Source organism: Chiroxiphia lanceolata, chromosome 2 (genome assembly GCF_009829145.1).
Source record: "Chiroxiphia lanceolata isolate bChiLan1 chromosome 2, bChiLan1.pri, whole genome shotgun sequence".
NCBI lineage: Eukaryota > Metazoa > Chordata > Aves > Passeriformes > Pipridae > Chiroxiphia > Chiroxiphia lanceolata.
Window position 1 is genome coordinate 82,739,307 of NC_045638.1, and position 18,028 is coordinate 82,757,334.

The window sequence follows — 18,028 nt, forward strand, 5'->3', positions numbered from 1 at the left end:
AACTCTTCAGTGGAAGGAGAGCCCACAGCCAAAGAAGTAATTTTAAGGTAGAGGATGTCTCCAGAGCTAAAACACTAGGAAGGGTGAGCTGGCGGTAGACAGGCTCAAAGACTCAGGAGTCTTTTTTTCAGCAGGCTTCCATGGCTTCTGTGGGAGGTGCATCATAGGGAGAGGCTGCAAAACGCATCTTTGCAGGCAATGCCAATGAAGCAGAAACCAGGAACAGTTTCCAGCTAGAGTTGGAAAGATGGGTTTAACATGGTTAAAATGCTTCTGGACCATCATGAAATCTCAGTGGTGCAATTGTAGCTCCATCATTCATGACCACAGTTCTGTGAAATGAAGTGACATCTCCAGATCCATCAATATTGATGGAGAAATGCAAGAAGAAGCCTACAAGTATGGAACATCAATATTCAGAGTGCAAGGCTACAAAGCCACGCTTGTGTCAGACAATCTGTCTCTCTGAAACCATGCTCTGGCCTTGGATTTCACTACAAGTTTGCACCAGCTGAAGTTACTGAATGTAGCTCAGTCCTCTGCTATGGGAGCAGGGAATGACTCTACTAGGAAAACTAGAATCACCTCTCAACATGCTCTTTCCTGACCTAATAGTGGACAATAAACAGACAGCACAATTCCCACAGATGTAGGAATCCACAGACACGGACTCTTAAGCCTTTTAACCATGGTGACCTCGGGAGAGCCATGACAGTGACCAAAGGTGTGCTTGAGTCAGTTAGGAAAGGATGGAGGCAGCCTTATTTACAGAAGCCCCTTGGTACCTGGTGGAAGCAAATCACATCTGAATTGAAGCTGACTTAGGTGCCCCAGCTTTCAGCATGAGTTGGGCTAGATGACCTCCATGGTCCCTTTCAATATAAACTTTTCCATGATTTCTTAGATGAAAACAAAGAATTAAAAAGAAAAAAAAAGGAAAAAAGAAAAGAGATCAAAATAATAGAAAGGAACTCATCCATGGGACATATGTAGGGTGTGAATGCTGTCTCTTGAATAACAGGGGTTGAGGAGAGCAGTAATTACACAGTATCATTCATGCCCCCTTTGCATGGGGTCCTTAAAACATCTGGATACGCACGTGACAGATGACACACTAAGGAAAAGTCTTGTCACTTATATGCTGGAGGTGCGTGGAGGTCTGGAGTGCAGTGTACACACAGACAGGCACACTTAAGGATAACAATATTTTATTCCTCAGCATAAAACTCAATTGTCCCAGTAATGGCATGGCTTGCAGCCAACAGTACTGTTGTGTTTTGCTCCAAACAATAATTGAGTTGACAGTCCATTTTTTCACTGGAGGTTGAAATATCAAATTTGATCAGATATTAGTACTGATGCTGCTGCATTTTGCCAGCTTGCCAGTTTATCTGGATGACAGGCGGATTTGTGATCACAGCACCATGACCTGAGAGCCACAGCTGTGGCAAAAAATTGCTTTGGTCATGGGTTTGGAAACTAGTGCTGCAAAATTTAATACAGTGCAAGAGTGGGAAAATGGGTCAAACAGATAGGACTCAGACCCATGAGTGACAGGTGACTCTGAATTCATTGAGTCACTGAAAATCCTGTGGTCTGTGATGCCTTTGCTCAAACTCCTGCCTCCTCTGGACTTTGGATTAATTTCTAACAAGAGGGAAACACAACACCTATAAAGAATATTACAACATGTGTCTTTTCCATAGCTCTGTTAAACTTAAAGTTGGTGATTATTTTTAAACCTTTGCAGTCATTGGTTTTCAGATTTTTTTCCCAAGCTTTTATTCAGGGAAACACACTGTGCATATGGTTTAGTTTCCTTGTTTTCAAGAACATGCATAGCTTTAGAAGTGTGCTTAAATGCCTTCTCAAACTGCTTTGTGATATGTGCCTCAATGCAGGCTGGCATAACTGCTTAGCCATGTAGCAGCTCACCCAAAAAAATTCTTACCACCCATATGGCTCATTACACCTCTCTCTTGCGATCTCTGCTGTATGCCAAATGGCTCCTAAGTGAACCTTCAGGAGTGATGGTTGACCTACTAATACCATGTATACTTGATATCACTTGGGAAGCAAACCTTCTTCCCCTTTATAAAAAAAAGCAATCATCACGCTCTCCTGATGTGGTGAACTAAGTTACTGAGCATAAAAAAGCTTCATGAGGTGCAAAGACTGGGAGCAGGCAGGGAGTTCCTAAATATGTACATCTTAATGATACTTCATGAATAATCGTGAAATGCAGCTTCCCCCATCAGAAGCTACACCTGCTGACACGCTGCAAACCTCAGACAGTCCCTGTTTCCAAAGAACTGAGTTAAGTGAACACATTATGTGTGCCTGTCATTCTCTCCCAATAACATTTTTTTCTTTCTTAGCTGATTTTAACCTTTATTTGACAGGAAGAGAGAATTCTCTATCTGAGTTTCTGTGGGTCTGATAAAAACAAGCAGCCGACTGAAGGATGGCAGGCCATGTTATTGCCTCCCTGTGCTCAAGCTGGGGCATGACTTCAGCTGACTTAGTGGTGATCAGAGAATCCACATATCCAAAAGGGAATTATGAACATATGACTCATAGGAAACAAGCAACTCATCAGGCACCAACACCACCAGATTACTTTTCTTCCCCGAAGACCACAGAATGCACAGTCATGTTTCATGCACTTGCGGCATCCTTTACCCTTTTTGGACAGTATTAACTAAGCATGGCAGAGGGACAGCTAGAAAAATGAGAAAAATATGCAAGCATTCCTTTCAGTTCACTTCCAAAATCCTCTCACTTATTCTCCATGGTTATGTAGGAGCCTATGTGTCACTGTCAGAATACTCTAAGAATGGAAAGGTAAAAGAGGGGAACTTTAGAGATGTATAGAGAGAGAAGATTCTGTTTTCCAAACTTCATTTTAAAAGACTCTTTAGTTGTTTTTAAATATGACTTTTATTAATATTTTTGTAAGGTTGCCAGCTTCTAACAAGCATGGCCAGGGGAAAAAAAAAGTTAAAAAAATATTAATAATTATAACTTCTTATCATAACTCTTAAACAGCACACCTTTCTTACAAACTGCTGCCAAACATCACTAGTATCACACTGGCTCATGTGTGTCAATTTTTGTTAAGGAATATCAATAGCTTGGTTATATGTACCTGTAGCCAGCAGGACCAAATACACAAACAGGGTAAATGCACCCAACTGACAACAATGAATGAGGAGAATCTCCCTCAAGTTATGGATCTCTCCTGTACATATCCTTTTTTGAGGAAATCTCTCCCAGGATGCAAGTTCCCAGATGATGTTTGCAGTCTTATGGCCCTTTTTGGACTGGAAATGTATTTAAGCCTGCAAGCCGGGAAGAGGCCCCTGGGCAAACCCCCAGAATGTGCTCTTGATTCTGGCATAGAGCTGAGTCAGCTCTTCCATGTACTTCAAGACTTATGTCTTGTGACAGTGCCCAACTCATTCAAATACAGGAGTGCAGCAAGGTGCAGTCTGCAATACTCTCTCCAACCTCAAAATATTTGCACCCACAGCCTAACAAATGGATCAGATGTAAGCAGAATCTTAAACTGATCTTAAATAGTTTCCTTCTTCTATCAATACTAAGGGATAAAGTTAATGCATGCCCTACTGGCTCCTGTAGTTCTTCAGGAAAAAACTGGGTCTGTATGCCAAATAATGATATATTCACAAGCATTTGCCCCAAGAGATCTCTTTGGAGGAGAGATGATGGCAAAATTATTACAAATAATACAGCTTCTTTTGCCAAGCTGATTTGCTTCAGAAAAATGACTGAGAGAGAAACTCAGTGGAGTTTCCACAGGACTTTGAGCTAGAGAGAAGACAGAGACCAAGGCATGCATCAAATGGGGCATGCTGCTAATCCAAAACTGCCACTGCTGGCTTTCTAGTAGTTCAGAGCACAGTTGCTTCTCAACAAATTAAAAATGACATATTTAGAGCAAATTAAAAGGGAATAGAGTATTGATACAGGAGCCAGAGCACCACATAAGCTATTGTACTAATATAAATGCTTTGGTTCAGTCACTGCTCTCTACACAAAACATAACATATCCCACTTTGTCATTTTTGCCTAACCAAGGGGTCCTTGATACTTCAACACAGGATACTTGATGTTATGTGACTATGTCAAATCTCCAGGCTTTTCCATTCATATGTCAATCTACCACTTGCCTACTTATTTCAGTTTCCTCTGGAATTTGAAATTAGTGCTAAGGCCAGAGCTTTGACAGGCAGAAATCAGCTCTGCTTCAGTGCAATTGCTCATCAAACCAAGCTGTAATAGAGCAGATCAACTATACAGCTCTGGTCAGAAGGGAAGCATCTCTAATATTCCTCTTCCCTCAGCTCATACTCCCTTCCAGCTGTTACAAGCTTGATGGCATCTGCTGCCACTGGTCTGAGAGCAGTTTTATTTCGATTCTCCAGTTAGCCTCTGGTTTTATGATATTTTATGACCATCTACACCCTGTCAACAACCACCCGCTTTTCAGTATTGGTCCTGGAACCTGAACTGGAAGGATGAGGCTGCCTATGCTCCTTCCCTCCCTGCAGACTGTCTCTCTTGCTCCCTCAAAGGAAGCAGGAGGTGTCCCTTAAGTCAAAGCCAAAAGACAAAAAGAGGACTAGGGCTACACAACTACCTCCAAACATTTTCCACTAAAAATGCCTGGCAATATGCAGTGAAGCCCAGAACAGTGAAGTAACACCGTGTGCTTCAAGCATGAAAGTATAATGTGAAAAGATTTTCAACAGGGAATTGTCTAAGACAGAACCGGGGCTGTCAAAAAATTAAGGTTCCTAATGGTCCTGCTGTTCCATGACACTGTCATCTCAAATGAACATCTGCATTTTATTAGATCATATTGTAATTGGTGTGCAACAACTTGAAGGCAATAGACCTTTTTATTTGCAAGTGCTCCAAACATGAATGCATACAACCATGGGTAGCCTGCTACTGAGAACATGTTGTCTGCACTCCAGCTTCAGAAGCTTTCAATCCGCTAAAACACCACAGAATGTATGTCAATATATCCATGGAAAGGGGCCATAATCCTTTCTATTACCCTTTCTGTTTCATTGCCAGTCTCTTTTAGAGCCAGGGAAGGACGTTTCTTTGAACATTTGTGTTTCACCATGCCTTCATTTCCATCAAGACCCCCATAACACATATTGCAGTCTGTTGCAAGCTTCTTTATGCCCTGAGGGAAGAGAGGGATGCGAGCTGTTAAAATCCAAATCCTCAGAAACTGAGGCCCTGCTGCCAGTGGGAAAGCTATTGCACACCAAGCACCATTGGCTGTGGAAAGTTTGGGTGGTAACAAAACTCTGTGTTGGAGGAGCCTCTGTCTGGATTTAGCACAGCGAGAGCCATCGACTGAAGTGAGAAACAGCTTGGTGGCCAGGATGCTTCCAAGGAGGCCAGGACAGCTGGGTCAGAGGCCTTGCAGGAGCAGGAGGCAACTGAACCTGGTTCTCCCTTTGGGAGGATTTCTTCAAGCATCAGTAAATCATGCTGCAGAGGGGTAATACTGTCATCTCCCTTTTGCAACTGTTTTTTGTTGGTTTGCTTCCCAAGCTCACCTTCCTGCAATCCTGAGAAAGGTAGGGCTCAAACTATCACACACAGACAGGACCCCTCTGGCCTTGTTGGTAAATGCTGGTGCTTGTACCACACCTCAAAGTTTTACAGCAATGATTAGCTGTATGAGTTATACATGACTCCAACCCTTGTTAGACCTTGTCCGGTCTTGAACATGTTTTAGCTTGGTTTTTGCTGTACCTACATATATCAAGAAGAGTTTGACTTTTGCTGTGTTTGCTGCTTCCTCTACAATTAGATGCCTACTGCCTCATTTGACCAGCTGTAAAGTGAAATCTGCCTGTGTTTATTTGCCTGTTGACTGCCTTGTGGTTTTGAAATTGTCTTAGTTGCATCGTTACCTAACTTACTTAACTTTAGTTCTCCTTAGCTTTGTGCAATTGCAGATTCTTTTCCTGCTCCAAAAGAGAAATCATAGTTTGTACAGAAGATTAGCAAAAGTAGGTAATTGTGGTACAACTAGCTGTGAACCAACAGGAGAACACAATCTATGAACTACTGTGATTTTGAACCACAGAGAAAAAATAATTTTGAGTGAATCAAAAACTCAGGAGAAGGAAATCCTCCTCATCAATATAATCCTCTTCTCTGAGGATGATGCTGTGATGCTGACAGCTCACCCTACTAATTAAAGGATGGAAATGTAATCGGAGGAAAGGACAGATACTTGGGAACATAATTTTACTGTACTACTAATGATCCTTTACAGAAATTTGGTGATGTAGATTCTTGTTACAATTGGTCTAATGATAAGCAGTTATTGCATTTGATTAGACTGAAAAGACATTGTTTAGAATTTTTTTAAAAATTATGATTCTTACGTTCTTGCATTACACGTGTTCTTTGGTTACCTGTAATTTGTAAGAAAACATTTGGAATTCTATATGTAAAAACATGCATGTGCATATATACACATATAGTGATTTAGAGAAGACTTATTACACAGGAGTGCAGCTGTGGAAACTATCAAAAGGTTGATTCATGAATTTAAAGTAAATCAGACCAAATGAATTGCTAGAAGATCTGTACACTGTGATGAACAGCCATAGATAAAGTCCATAATATATCTGTGAAAGTGATCCAACAAATCCCAGAGTTAATACATTTTTTTAAAGTGGACTATAAGAAATTATATTTTTTCCACTGCTTAAAAATATTTCACTATAATTTGTGTTGCCAAGATCACTTCTCCTTCTTAGAAGAGATGATACAGGACAAAGAAGGCGGCAAGAACTGCTTTTATAGAAAAAAGGGACCAAACCAATCAGTTCAGAGCTGTTCTGAAAAACAGCAAAGCTCTGAATCTAGCCCTTACCCCACCCAAAATATCTAAACTAAGAGTCTATTTTTGAATTTATGTTACTTATAAGAGTTACAACCAAAAGATATGCTAGTTAAACAAAAAATTTTAATGACACTTTCAGTGCTGACCCTTTCAATGCTCTTAATTTTTACTGTCCCATCAATCTCATTCTCACTGTAACTATTATCATCAAGCAAAGATTAACACTCTTTATAAACAGTCAAAAGAGGCTTCTGAGGGTTGCCAGCAAAGAACAGTTAAGGGAAAACTTTCCCAATTAATAGACTATTTTCCTTTTCCTCCTGAAGTCATAAGGTTATAAAATTTCTTTTAAAAAGACAGATTAAGGTGAAAAGAAGTCTTTGTGATTGTGGGACAAATTTCATTTGAAAAAAGGTCAACGAGTGCATTCTCAATTCATTATTAGGCTATGTAGCAGAGGACCAGATGGTCAGCCCCCAGCTCTAGCCACAATTTTCTATCGCAAGGTAAAATCCAGTCTTTCATTTCCCCTGTTGTTTCATGTTGTTCAGAGGGCAACGTAACAATAGTTACAATCCTCTGCAGGTTTGTTCTTGGCCACCTCTTGCCCCTGTGAGTGATTACTAAAATTACTATAGAGATACTATGCTGAAAAACTTATTCAGGCTGGCCAAATGTGCCCATTTTACCAATGCTTTAATCCCCAATTAATACGCACACTGCTGCTATCAACTCACTACAGGTTTATCTAAAGTGAATAAAAACCATCAGCTTTAGAAACAGTAATAGAAATGTGCAGTAAAGGACAGGCTGAGCTAAACCCTAGCTCCAGTTTTATGAAGATAACCATGTCATGGGTTAGACAGAAAGCAGCAGGCATTCCTAGCTTTCAGGGCTGAGACAAATTGCTTCAGAAGGCTTCAAGGTAAAAAATCTTTTAAAATACATTCCAGGCAACCTCAAGACTCTAGACAATTATGGAGCAATAGCAGTCATGATGTATGCAGACATAATGGTGAGCTGAAATCCTAAACCACTGGGGTAATTTAACAATATATGGTACAGCTGGTTTTATTACACCTTTCTTTGTGATTTCTGCTTCCTATTTTATATATACATATCCTGATCACTATTACATCCATGTTTTCAAGCATACATCTGACTTTCTGCTTCCCGTCCTAAACCATCTCTTTTTTTATACATTTTTTTCCCCAGGGAAGGGGAATCATTCCTCCTCTGACTAATTAAGAAAACTCATATCCACACAGAAATCTAATGCTCCAAATAATAGCTGCCAAATAATGTGCAATCAGCATTTTCATCTTTAAATTTATGATATCTGACTTTAGTGCTATGAGCAATTTCTTAACTCCACCACCTTCACTTTAACAGCGACAAGTACCAGACGTTCCTAAAGAAGTTACAAGAAGCCATCAAAATAGGTATGCATACCTCCCTTCCAATTAAGGCTGGCTCTGAAGCATGAGGGTTTACAATTCTTGGGTATTTTTCTCCTTATCCTTCTTAGTACAACTGTGGATATTCTCATTAGCTGGTTTCCTATCAAGTTTCATACCTTGAGGCCACAAGCAACACAGACTCATTATCTCACATTACTTTTAATTCTGATTGTTCGGTGCTTGCAAAAATGAACAGTAAAAACTTCTAAAAGCCCTTATGATGTGAGAATTGCTAAAGGTGCTTCTAATGGGAAATAAACCCACCTTTTCCACAAGGAATAAAGTACCAAAGGTGGAATAAAGCTTATCATGATCAGTGAACATGCCTTACAAGCCAAACACAGGCTTTTACGTTATGTTTTTCACTAAACATCCTACATCCTTGCTGAAGGTATTCAAAATCATTTATAGCCCTAACAGCTTTAGTTTCTTCATTTTCTATTTTTGCAAGTAAAGCAGCAATTTAAGTCCACATAACAGACCCAACAGATTTGCATTAAAAATATGTGACTTGACTTGAACACAAAAACAAGGAGCCTTTTGACAAGCTCACTCTACAAACTGATGAATATACTGTACCTAACTGTGATTAAATATTTAATACTATAGACTATTTGCAGTTCACTTATAAAAAGCCACTGACAACTCGGAGGGAACTGTGAAAAACATACTGAAGAATTCTGCTGATGAACTACATTTTCAAAGGGAACAGTCATGCTTCTGTTTTCCTAACCAACAAGGTTAGCATTAAGAAACTGCTTATTGTGACTCTGGCAATACCCTCCTGCGGTTTCATCCTCACGTGCCTTCACAAACCGTGTGCTTGTGACTGTACAATCCCAAGTACTGCACTGGGAACAAAGAATCATAGAACATTTGCTGCAGACAGGGTCTACAAAGACTATTTGTTCAGAGTAGCCTTTTCTCACATTTTTCCAAACACAATATGAGTTCCTCTCACTGCTATAGCTCCAAATTAAAGGACAAATGTGATACTGGGAGAGAAAGCTAGAAATGACACAGGCAGAAAGACAGGGCTCAGGATACAGAGAAAGAAGAAAGCTGTTCCTCAACAGTATCCAAAGTGAAGTGGAACAGTCAAGATATTTTAGAAGAGCAGAGTTAGAAAGGGAGCTCAAATGAGATGCAGGCCTGCAAGCACAAGGTTTGCATCTATGGTTCACAGAGAGAGACAGAGGGCAGGAGCCCTCTAACCAAAAGAGGCACATACAGTGCAGCTCTCTACAGCTTGCTTAGCACCCCAACACAAATTTGCAGTCAATGAGGAATATTCTTCAGTCTCATACAGATGCCTGAATTGGGTCTTATTTGTTTTCAGTAAGCATTTAGAGAATGCTGAGGAACAAGCTCAAATGCAATTATCATTATTACTGCTTTTAAATACTAGGTGACATAAATTCCACTAAGTAGTCTTAAACAGCTCAGCAGTGTAGCTGTTTTGAAAACAGATGCTTGAGAAGCTGTTAGATACAAAGTCTGGAAACTGTTTCCAACTAGGAGTAATTTTTTGGAAATGTCAGTGAATTCTAAAATTTAAGGCCTTTTATAATCTGTGTTCAGTGGTGGTTACAATAGCAGATTCTTACTAAATAAAATTCCCAGGAGTAATGAGAATGTTTATGTAAATCAAGAAAATATAAAATAAAACTTTAATGTGATAAAGCAAAATTTTTCCAACTGCTAAAACTCAAAGTATATAACCAGATGCTAAGAGCACAACCTTATCACAAGGCATGACCACATGATATGCAGATTTTATCACTCTCACTGTTATTGACTCGGACATACAGCCTGGATATAATGATTTGAGTACTGGTAATCTGTCAATACCTTCAAACCACTGATCTGATTAACTTTGTCACATGCTTCGTTCCATCCTAGTTAAAACTCAAGAGCTGTGAATGTTGTCACAACAAACTTGTCACCCGCAACTGCTTGAGAGCTGTATCAAAATGGGGCATCAAACCTTCTCTTGAGCCCAAATTAATTTTATATCCAAACCAAGACCATGGGCAGATGAAAACAGAGGTAACATCTGGAAAGTGGCAAGGACGTATGTTTGTGTCCCAGCAGGACCTGGATGGAAACTGAGCTTTGCAGAGCAGACAACCAGGTGGAAGACTGCCCAAGCAGCTGAACTCAGTCTAACACTAGGCAGCCCATAGCAACTTCCAGTGTCTACACATAGCAAGCAAACTGATCCAGGATGCCTACAAAAGGGGCCAAGACTGCAGAAAAACATTAGGGATGGATAGGCCCCCAAGCTATGAGCATCCTGGGGCAGCAGTAGCAATTTTTCAAGGTCAGGTCCAAGGGCTTTACTCTTACTCAAACTTCTCATATGGCTTGTGGTACCTTCAGTAATGCAAAACAGACACATTAAGACAAGAAATTTGTCATCTGGGACTGGCCATCTCATGCTAGTTTTTTAGTGACACTGAAACTACCCTATTTTTAAGGGAAAAAAGCATGTAAATGAAAGTCAGCATTTCAACAAACTATCTGTGGTGCAGAACATACATCCTTACAGACGGATAATGAGGAAATTTCCCCTTTTGGGATTGTGAAAAGTTATCTTATTTACATAAGCAATTTTCCAGATCCGAACATCGGTATAAAGGAGGAAAAAGTCTCACCATAGAGATATACGTTATATATACATTATACAAATATATTATATTTGTATTTATATAATTTGACTATATATTTATGCAGAAACATAACACAAAAATAAATTAAAGTATCAGTAAATAATATTAAAAATTAACATAACTAAACAAAGATACCCCTGTCACTCTTGAATATTCTTTGTAAATTCTAGCCAGGAGCACTTCAACATAAATGCAGAAAAAACACTGATTATAAAACCAGAGAGGGTTTCCTAGGAATAAAAGCAAATTTAATAATGCACTTGAGTATTCATTTATATCAAGAATAGAACCAGTAAATTTAATACTTACACAGGATCAGATACTTACATAGTATCAGCATGACTGCTGATACTCAGTTGCCTACAAATGCTCCATGCTCAAAAATATTTGTTATTTACTCTAGTGATCTCTGTATTTAACAATGAGAAGCTTGCTAGCTGGGTAGGAGTTATTAACTTATATGCTGCACTTCAGAATGTCTGAACTCACTCCTTACCACAGAAAAACTAAAGATGCCCTTTTTGCTGGGCCAGGTGGAAATAAAAGAGATGCAGTGTTTGGCAGCAAGCGAGTCAGTAGCAATGCCTCTTTCTTTCAACCAGGTTTTAGAAATGCTGGCAAGGCTGGATTCTCTCCCTTTTAAGTCTTCCCAGGAGTTTCTTGACTAATGAAAATGGCCATTTCTCCTTGGAAATCTCTAGTGTCTTTCTCAAGGTCTTATTAGTACCACCTTTATAGACTCATTTATAGACTCATTCCAGTAACTCTTGTCTTTGAAAAGTCACAGATTCAAACACAGCTTAGGTCAGGTATTGTCTCAGTCATCCTAAAAATTCCTCTTCCCTAACATCAGGCAGAGTAAAAGACCTTGCATCTGCATCATAGTTTCAGGTTTGATGTGCACACTGTCTTATGCTACTGAGCCGAGAGAGAGAGAGAGAGAGAGAGAGAGAGAGAGAGAGAGAGAGAGCCCACCCTCCCTGATCTGATATTTGGAAAGTCATCACTGCCTCTTAAAACATACCTTACGATGCCCTCCTTTATATTACATATTTCATGGCTCAGACATCCACATCCAGGATGAACAGTTATGTTCAGAACAACTCATTAATCAAAAAATTTAATAAGAGAATATGAAGACAGGACCAGAAGGACTTTCAGAAGTTTTGTCCATCTCAGGACAACAAAGATATATCAGCAATATCTGGTTTCCAGCAGATATTTTCTTTACTACTCTTACTACAGATATTCTCTTACTACTCTACGACTCCTGAGGATATTTCATGGCACTTCATGTTTCATCACTGGAAAGGACAGCTTAGCTATCCCTACCGTAAAAAGTTTCCCCTAAAGTTTAGCCTGGATCTCTCACATTACCATGACACTTGCTGAGAAAACGAGTCTGACATTTTCTTTTGATCACAAGTCCAGTGAAAAGGTGTCATATAAAAATTGATGTAAGAAAATCCCTTGGAAGCCTCCAGCCTGAATATCACGTAAAAGTGAAGAGCAGGAGTGATAGGAGCTGTTGAGGCAGAACACTCTTACAGACGGGGCAGAAGCATCACCATCTGCTGGAAAGAGCGAATTTAGCTAACGTACCAGTTGCCACCAAAGGAGGAGTGAGAAATGCCTTTGGCAGATATGCAACATAATGAGAGGAACATAGAGATGCCACACACTGCCCAGTTGACAAGAAGTGAAAAGAAAAATGGCTTTCTCAGGCCATGGAGCAGAATGAAGCTACCCTGACTGTCTTAAGTTTCAGATGTATTTTATTTATTAACCACAGTTTAGATTGAAAGCCCAACCTTTTTAAAATTCACCTCCCTCCTGGAAGAGGTCACCTGCTGTGCTGGAGGACTCCTGATCTCCTCTGCCCAAGCAGAGCTGGACCAAACCTCCCATCAGTGAGATGGAGGGTCAACCTCAAGCCATCAGGTCAGTAGGTACACATGTGCTTTGGGATCTGCCCACCCCATTTGTGAGCAGCCAAGACCAAAGGGAGTGTGAAAGGCTGATAATCATCTCAGGAACAGATTGGGCTCCTAAGGAAGAGGAATTTCACACTTCTGCACAGGCGCCCCCTGGTCAGATGGTGCTTCTTTGTGCTGCAGCTCTCTCTCTGCATGGGGCCAGGCAGTGAATACTCAAAGGTTCTTCCTAATATCTGTTCTCCCCTTCCCAACTGCTGTAACAGCTCCAGGGGTCCTGCAAGAGTGGGAATGGGAGGCCTCCACACACAGTCAGACATATGATAACCTCGGGCAGAGCTTAGGGGACAGTGCTGGAGAGATGCCTCCAGTGCTACTGCAGGAGTGCAAGGCAGCATGGCGCTCTCCAGAGGAACCTGACATCACTGATGACTTCAAAGAAAACCAAGGAGAGAGCAGTGTCCCAGGGTATTTGGCTGCTAGATTTCACAGGAACAGCTTGGCTCTCAGTGCTGTCATTTGAGCCTTTCCAAGGGCTCACACTGACAGCCCAAGAGAGGCAAAATTTCTAATGTGTTGACTTCAGCAGCCTGTGGTGTCAGTTTTGGTGGTGAGCCCAGGCTTTGAGAGGTGTTGAAGACAATTTGCACATCAATTAATGTCACCTTTCACCACTGACTAATGGTGTTGAGAGGCACGAGATGAAAGCCTGCAGACATGACACTGCAGTAGCCATCAGGGCTCCAGAAGACAATTTCTGTTGGGTTTAGCAGCAGAGAACACTGGGAACTGAGACCGAGGGTAGGATGCAAATCACCAAAAGAATTCATTCATGCTACACTGCTCACCCCTCGCCCCCAGTTCATACTCTCAAACCTTTTCAAAGCTGTCCCCAGGGAAAGCCTGCACTGAGCACCAGTGATATTCAGCCAGGAAGGCATATATTTTATCTGCAGAACAACCTGTGTAATTTATCTCAGTGTAGAAACAAATTTATGACAAGGCCTTTTGGCCACGGTGGAGGTATGGAGGATGATTGCTGGTTAGTGTGCTAACGAGAAGAGGAGGGAAGTTGTCACCACTGATGATTTTAGAGTAAAGCAACCACTGTATGGTAGCTGTCTCTGGGGAAAAATAAAATAATACATCCGACTTTGTGTCAGTGGAGATGGCCTGGTGTCTCCTTCATACTCCTACCAATGCAGCATAGGTTTGCAGCCTCTTCTCTCTCGCATGCTCTGGTGAACTGCCCCAACCACAGCCACATGGAGCTCCAAGCCAAGCACCAACAATCATGCACTCTTCTGATAACACACTTCCTATCACATTCACTTTCCTACTCTTACCAGGGAAGTGTGTGTCAAGAAGTTAATTCCTGCCCTTGAGATATAACTATGACATTGCATTTCAAATATTTTTGTGGTATTGAAAAGTTGTAGCTACCAGCAGTCCACATTCTGCAGTCTGCTGAAAGCTGGCTTTGCACTTCACCAGTGTCTGATATTGGAGTTATTTTTAAGACACAATTGTTTCTTGCTGTAAGAAAAGACTAAAACCTCACCACTTAATTCCTCCTCAGAGCCCACAAGCAAAAGCTATTATCACCATGTGTCTAAAATTGCTACCTTTTATTAAAGCTGGCACGTCACATCCAAAGTAACTGCAGTAAGCAGGCTGCCTCGCGGATGATATTAGGGTGGAATCACAAGCGTGAGCATGGCCTCACCCCACACATTGCTAGGAAGACTGATCAAATTTCAAATCTAATAAAAGGTGAGAGAATAAATTCCTCTTAGCCCTTACTGCTAAGTACAAAAAGTGGCAACGTGCTGCTGACTGAGAATGGTTTGGCAACAAGTACTTCAGTTTCCAGTCCTGAGCCTGTTAGAAACAACATGAAATTAAGCTGCTATTTATAGAAATCAATAATGTCATCATCACTCTGACGTGCTTCATTATCGTCCAAAAAATAATGGTCATGTATGCCAAAATGTAGCCCTGAGCTGTATACATTTTAGATGAAATGTCTATGTCCATATTGACAACCACTGTTGGTGTTACCCTTCTGTGACCTGTACTGTCACAGTCTCCTGAGCTGGACTGGACCCAGTGGGTGCTCTGAGAGCAGAGGTGAGATATGACAGCACCCAGAAATGTATCACCAACACTAGGATGGGTTACAATCATGCTACATGTCTGTGGAACTGTTTTGCATACTTAACAGCTAGATCCAGAAGCACCAGAACTAAGTTCCCTCAGGTTTCATATCTTGTGATAGATTCATGTTGCATCCTAAGAGGATGAAAACCTGCCAAAATGGCCTTGGTCACAATATCCCAAACCCCATCTGCTTTGCACTCTTCCACCTTTTGACCTGATTGTCCATCATGCAGTTTTTCCGGTGTCTAGCCAGTCATAAATTCGCAGGACTTGCCTCTGTCTGTTTGCTCCTGTCACTACTTATCCTTATGTCACCTGAAAGAACATCATCTTTAAGATGTCTATCTTATTACTAAGGTTGGAGCCAGTCAATGAATTTAAAAAAACCCCAATACTGGGGGTACATTCAGCCACAGAAACCGAGAAGCAAACCAGAGCACAGAATAAGTCAACCTATTAAAAAAAATCACTGTGTGGTGGAAATGTTTTTGATTTATACCAACAAAGATGTCCTTCCTATCAAACCTTTTGATGGAAAGGCAGACATCGCTAATTTGAGAGAGGAAGAGAATACAGGTCCCTTTCAAATGTTGCCATGATATTTCTTTAATATAGAGGTTTGGGTGTATTTAGAAACATCTTTCCAAGCACCACTTTCTATTTAAGCAGGGATCTCCAGAGGGTGTTAATCCTGAAAGCAAATATAATATTACAATAGAAGATACCTGCATTTCACAACAACTGATCATGATCTTTTTCTTTGAGTATTTACAGTTGCAGAAAAACAGCACTCCAGAAATACACTTGTTGCGTAAGCAAGCATTAAGGCCTGGACTTCCAGTTGCTCTGCACCCTGTAGTCAAAGAAGACAGTGAAAATGGGGTATTTATCATTGCAAATGAAGAGCACATTGTGCTCATTTCACAAAGTCATGACTACAAACTTCTGGGCTCCGTGGCAAGTCAGGCTTAAACTGATTACTAATTTAGGACATAGAAAGCTGATGCCAATACTCTCATCTTTTTACTTTGGGATTAAAAGGGCTCTGAAAGCCAGACACTTTTGTTTGAAAATAATACACCAGGCATTAATTCCAACAGTGAATACTCAGAATTGTTTTCCTTATTTCTTTCAACTCCGTTATCTAGGGGTGACATTAAGCAATGCCAAGAAATAACATTTGTGACAGAAATAACAATTACAATAAGACTTATAAGAACCTCCAAACCCCATAAAGTCATGTAGATATCTCAGGTACTGCCCTAGTGAATATGCCACTTAGGATACGAGTTGACTTTCAGAGGTATTTATGTCTCTGAATATCCAGACAGACATAATACGATATTTAAATGCATTAAACTGAATATGTCAATCAAGTGCATAAGACTGCATCTTTAAGAACCAAATAACACCTTTGAAAATGTGTATTTTAGGTTTCCCTGAGATTTCTACTCACCACCCCTTTAGCTGAGCATAGTACTGGACTGCAAGAGAGAAACCTCTCCTGGGAAGGCATTACCAATTTTAAAATTAATACCTTGCCCTGTTCAGAAGGCTGTCCGGTGGTCACCACAACATGACACCACTTTACAATAACGATGAAGTTATGGTAAACATGCTACCAAATATTCATGTTCTGATTTCAATGATTTTCACTACGAATCTCTACTGGTATTACTGCCTTCATGAAAAAAAACATGTATTGTTACCTTAATCAAACTAAGGAACCAGCAATTTCAGTGTTCCCACACATCTGGGAAAGAGATTTCAAGACAGAAGAAACCCAAAGGACTAAATGATATATCAGCTGGAAAGGAGAAACTCAAAAACCATGCAGCTGTTTCTACATTCAAATAATATCAAATGTCTGCTACAGAGGAAATGTCTTTACATGTGGTAAGACTGACCCAGCCTTTCCACTGCAGGTCCCTAGAAGGTGGACTGATTTCAGCGGTGCTGGATAGCTGAGGTTTAAGCTCTTGCAAAGGCCATTTACAGGCTACTCAGCACCGTAGCTGAAAACTGAATCTGGCAGTCTGGTATCCACAGACAGGCAGAAGAGTTTCCCAGTGGGACTACAGGTTTCCCCATCATTTTTAATTTAAAAAAACCCAAACCTTCAATCGCAAATCTCTTCCCAAGAGTAGTTTTTACTAGGAAAAAGGAATGTCAAAGACTCTGTGACATCCACTTAGGACTTTGGCTTGCGAAGGAATTTCAACAGAAATTATAGTGGTACCTACCTGCAATGGCATAAAATTTGGAAAGCGATGACCGAAACCTGCTATAGTCCAAGAGTGCCAGACAACAGTTACCTACACAGCCCAGGGACAATCCTTGGGCACAACACCTGAGAGAAGCTTTCAGAACTGGGGTTTGAATACAGCTCTCAGCACAAACCCATGGATCAGCAGCCTTGCTCAACAGACTACTTGAATTTTTAATCAGGCTCTTGAATTCAGACATCAGAGCAGGTGACTGAGTTTGACACAGTAAATCAGCTGAATATGAGCTATGTAATTGCTTCTGACTTTACACAGAAAAAGCTTGGATAATACTGAGAAGGAATATCAGAGACATTTGAATAACGTTGTATTAAAACAAGTAAAGATCATAAGCAACAGAAAACAACGCTTGGAAAAAGGAAAATGTGTAATAGTGTCAGAAGGAGCCTCTTCACCAGAGAGTTCACCAAGTCCCATTTGATTCAGAAACCATTACCCAGCATCTGTAAGTTAATAAAGCAGTTGTTCCACTGCTAATTGCTGCTCCAACAAATTGCTTTTTTCCAATTATGATTTTATTATCAGATTTACCACTGCAAAGTGAAATACATGTATTTCAATTTTATAAAGACAACAGAATGGTGCAATTCACCACCAGGCTTCCAGACAG

At 40.5% G+C, this 18,028-nt stretch overlaps 1 protein-coding gene across 11 annotated transcripts in view; it reads right to left on the bottom strand.

Moving 5' to 3' along the window:
• FAT3 (FAT atypical cadherin 3) overlaps positions 1–18,028 on the bottom strand; it is a 405,288-nt gene that overhangs the window by 165,505 nt on the left and 221,755 nt on the right. The gene's annotated exons all lie outside the window — the stretch shown is intronic.